Source organism: Scylla paramamosain, chromosome 47 (assembly GCF_035594125.1).
Source record: "Scylla paramamosain isolate STU-SP2022 chromosome 47, ASM3559412v1, whole genome shotgun sequence".
Taxonomy (NCBI): Eukaryota; Metazoa; Arthropoda; class Malacostraca; order Decapoda; family Portunidae; genus Scylla; species Scylla paramamosain.
In genome coordinates, this window is record NC_087197.1 from 172,501 (window position 1) to 177,594 (window position 5,094).

A 5,094-nucleotide genomic window follows, 5' to 3' on the forward strand; every position below is an offset into this window, starting at 1 on the left:
GGGAGGAAAGAAAATTTGCATTTTTAGTCACGAGGAGGAAGGGGAGGAAAGGAGAACGAGAAGACACAGCTCCAGACACGTGGTTAGAGAGAGAGAGAGAGAGAGAGAGAGAGAGAGGGAGAGGGAGAGGGAGGGAGAGAGAGAGGGGATTGTTACTGAACTGTTCGACATAAGAGTCATTTTCTCTCTCTCTCTCTCTCTCTCTCTCTCTCTCTCTCTCTCTCTCTCTCTCTCTCTCTCTCTCTCTCTCTCTGAAGTGTAGTGATCTTATGTTTATTTACTTTATTTTACTTTTAATCATTTTTATCTATTTATTTATTTATTTATTTATTTATTTGTTTATTTATTTATTCGTTATTTCCTTTGATTTGAAACCGGAAAAGCGATATCACATCTTTTCTTTCTTTTTTTCCATTTTCCTTCTTTTTTATTTCCCTTCGTCAAATGATACACAAGATTATTGTCCTGTTCTTCCCCCTTCCCCTCTTTATTAATTGGTTTGCCTATCTCTTCATTCGTTCATCTTATTTCACTTATTTCCTACTTCATCATCATTATCTATCTATCTCTCCTTCTTTTCCTGTATTTTTCTTCCATTTTCCTCCTCCTCTTCCCTTTCCTCCTCCTCCTCCTCCTCTTCCTCCTCCTCCTCCTACAGCCGTGTGTGTAGGTGGATAAGAAGTAGCAGGGGAAGAGAATAAAGGGGAAGGGAGAAGGGGAGAAGGAAGATTAGAAAAGGAGGAGGAGGAGGAGGAAGAGGAGGAGGAGGAGGAGGAAGAGGAGGAGGAGGAAAAGCTGATTATTACTATTATTTTTTTTCTTGTTTTTTTTGTGATTCTCTCTCTCTCTCTCTCTCTCTCTCTCTCTCTCTCTCTCTCTCTCTCTCTCTCTCTCTCTCTCTCTCTCTCTCTCTCTCTCTCTCTCTCTCTCTCTCTCTCTCTCTCTCTCTCTCTCTCTCTCTCTCTCTCTCGTATCCCCTTCTCCCCTTTCTTTTCAGTCTAACACACACACACACACACACACACACACACACACACACACACACACACACACACACACACACACACACACACACACACACACACACACACACCCACACCCACCTACCCACGCATGCACTTCTACATAAGTATAGAGGGTACACACACACACACACACACACACACACACACACACACACACACACACACACACACACACACACACACACACACACACACACACACACACACACACACACATATCAGGTGAGAGAAATTATATATTACTTAATAAGGTCAGGTGTGTGTATGCAGGTGTAAGGATCAGGCGTGTGTGTGTGTGTGTGTGTGTGTGTGTGTGTGTGTGTGTGTGTTTTGCGTCAGTTAGCGAAGTTCATGACGTCATCAATTTATTTTTTTTTGCAACTCAAGTTTAATTAATAGAAGGAAAGAGCATTGCGAAATATTACCTCTCTCTCTCTCTCTCTCTCTCTCTCTCTCTCTCTCTCTCTCTCTCTCTCTCTCTCTCGCTCTCGCTCTCGCTCTCGTTCTTGCCGTCACCTCTTTTCCCTCAACAACATAATAATCATTGTTTTCATCACAGTTCCAGTTGATGCGTCCAGTTATGAAATCCTTGAAGTAATGTGACCTCGTGAACTTTGCAATACGTCTCTGGTAATTAAAAAAAAAAAAAAAGATTGGATAAACTCTGACTGGATGCCATGAACAGTACATCATTTCACGCCTCGGTTTACAAGAGGGGCGCTTCATGGGAGACAGGCAGTGTGTGTGTGTGTGTGTGTGTGTGTGTGTGTGTTGGGGGGCGGGGGGCGGGTGGGGGTGGGGAACGTCCGTGGTTTAGTGTTTGGTGGTAAATAAAATAGTCTTGTTTAATGTGACGTTTGAATTGGTTAAAAAGTATGAAATAAGTGTGTTTTTTTGTTTGTTTTTTTTTTGACTGGTGGTGTACGTTTGTTTGTTTGTTTGTTTTGTTTGTTTTTGTTTGTTTGTTTGTTTTTCGTCTTAAGTAAAAAAAAATGAATAAGCAAATAAATAGGTGATAAATGAAAAAAAAAGCAAAATATGAAACGAAACAAAAAAATATATATATATGAAAGTAATCGAGAATATTCGTTTATTTACTTCTTTATTTTATCATTATCACTCATTGTAATGCTAATTATTATATTTTCCAATTAAGTTAGTTTTTTTTATATCACTTCCTTGCCTTTTATTCCCCTTTAACTAGAACAGAGAGAGAGAGAGAGAGAGAGAGAGAGAGAGAGAGAGAGAGAGAGAGAGAGAGAGAGAGAGAGAGAGAGAGAGAGGCGAACGATGACAGACTGACAGGCAAACATACGTGGCGCCAGACAGACAGACAGACAGACAGACAGACAGATAGACAGACAGGCTTTTCTTCCCAGTATTCCGTGAAAATGTTAGGAAGGCCGTGTACAAATGATGCTGTCTGGAACAATTCAATATACAATAGTGATGATGATAATGGTAGTAATGATAATAATAGCGATGATGATGATGATGATAGTGGTTTTTTCTTCGGTAATAGTAATAGTAATGATGATAATAGTGATGATGATGATGGTGACAATGATTTTTCTTTCCTAACGGTAATAGCAGTGATGATAATAGTGATGATGATGGTGATTTTTCTTCGATTTTTTTTCTTTTTCTTCATTTTATCATAATTATTATTATTATTACTCGTCTCCTTTCTTATCGTCCTTTTCTTTTCCGAGTCTTATCTTCTCTTTTCTTTCATTTCCTTTCCTTTTCTCTTTTTCTTACAGACTCGCTAGGGGGATGAGTGGAAGAAAACGAGATATTGGAGAGGACGGGGGTAACTCTTCAAAAAACTTGGGGGCGAACAGCGCTCCTTGACTTACGCCTTACTGTCTTCTTATGGCCGTATTATAAAAAAAAATAAGAGGAAAGAGGAAGGTGATGGGAACAGGAACTAGAGGAAGGGGAGAGGAGGGATGGAGAGAGAAGGGTAAATAGAAGAATGGGAGAGGAAAGAAGGAAAGGGGAGAAGAAAAGGATGGGATAAGCAATAATGATAATAATAGTGATAATAGAACATAGAAAACAAATGGATAGGGAAAAGAAAACGAGGAAACAGAAAACGAGAGAACGTACGCACGCAACAGTGGAAACAAAAGAGGAGAGGTGGAAAAGAAAGAAGAGAGATTAATTGTTTCTTTTCTTAGTCCCCGCCTCTCAGAACAGGTGTGACGGATGGACAGGTGTGTGGGGGAGGTGTGGGAGGCAGGTGTGTGTGGGGAGCGAGTCTAAATGAGTGACTGAATTTTTTTTTTCTTTTTTTCTTTTTATATGGCACAATCTCTCTCTCTCTCTCTCTCTCTCTCTCTCTCTCTCTCTCTCTCTCTCTCTCTCTCTCTCTCTCTCTCTCTCTCTGGTGGTAGTAGTAGTAGTAGTAGTAGTAGTAGTAGTAGTAGTAGTAGTAGTAGTAGTAATAATAATAATAATAATAATTTTTGCTCGTATTTGTTACATATGTAGTATTCCTTTACATGTGTGAGAGAGAGAGAGAGAGAGAGAGAGAGAGAGAGAGAGAGAGAGAGAGAGAGAGAGAGAGAGAGAGAGAGAGAGAGAAAGCGTGGGAGGGTTGCTAGGCGATGAATGATTCTCTCTCTCTCTCTCTCTCTCTCTCTCTCTCTCTCTCTCTCTCTCTCTCTCTCTCTCTCTCTCTCTCTCTCTCTCTCTGCAGCAAAGTAAACCATCGTACCACTTTACAAATTACTGTATGCTGAGAGAGAGAGAGAGAGAGAGAGAGAGAGAGAGAGAGAGAGAGAGAGAGAGAGAGAGAGAGAGAGAGAGAGAGAGAGAGAGAGCCTTACTTGTCATATCTACTGCGTATATTTGACAATGGGGAGGAAGTCTGCCAAACAAAGACGTGACGCACATCAATACAGGAAATAATTGTAACCGGAAACTTAACAGCAATTCAGGAGACGCTAAACAAGAAACCAGGAAAGCGTGACAGGCTGCAAGATTATTAAGTGCATTCTAAAACATTTCTGCGCCATAATCATCTTCACTACAACCAAGAGGCTCTAGTTGAAGCGGCACAGGGGGGGTTCTGGGCATGTTCGTACGGTTTTGCTGACAGATTAGTAAGATTTCTTCATTATATATCGGGGAAACACTCATGAGAACCCAGTTGATCATCCCTGTGGCCTTTGAAAATAGTCGTGTTCAGAAGACAAAGCGTTTTTGAGTAATCTGCCTCTAGAACCATGAAAACTCCCTTAAAAAACCCACGTAATTTCACCACGATAATTTTCAAAGGACGCAGAGACGATTAACCGGATTCTTAAGACAATTTCTCATGTAAATAATGTAAAAAACTTGTTAATCTGCCACTAGAACCGTAAAAACACCCTTAAAAACCCGTGCATCTTCACCACAACTATAATCATGTTAATCTGTAACTAGAACCGTAAAAAATAATCGCATAAGAACCTGTGTAATTTATCTAGAGTCTCTTTAAAGGAGTAAAGGTGGAGCGCTGAAGTGTTCCATAATATCTTACTTGGAAGTGACCCAGGAAGTTGTTAATTAAAGGAGAAATTATCAAGCAGAAGAAGGGAAAGACAAGTTGAGGGAGGCGGACAGTTTTAGCAGAGACTACCCTTGAAGAAAACGAAGGCAAGGAATAAATAATGGAATACAGAAGAGAAACATTTATTATTCTAGCTGCGTGTCAGTGAAGGTTATATAATGCATCATTAACACACACACACACACACACACAAACACACACACACACACACACACACACACACAACAACAAAAGGGAAATATTGCATTATTAAAGCCGAAAATACATGGAAAAGCACGAATAGGAGGATTAACTTATAAGATTGCATTTCAAATATAATAAAATGCATATACAAACAAACAAAACAAAAAAAATAACACTATCACAACTTTAAATAATAACACACACACACACACACACACACACACACACACACACACACACACACACACACACACACACACACACACACACACACACACACCAAAAAATAACTAGAATACGGAAAAACAATGATAAAAAAAAGTGAAA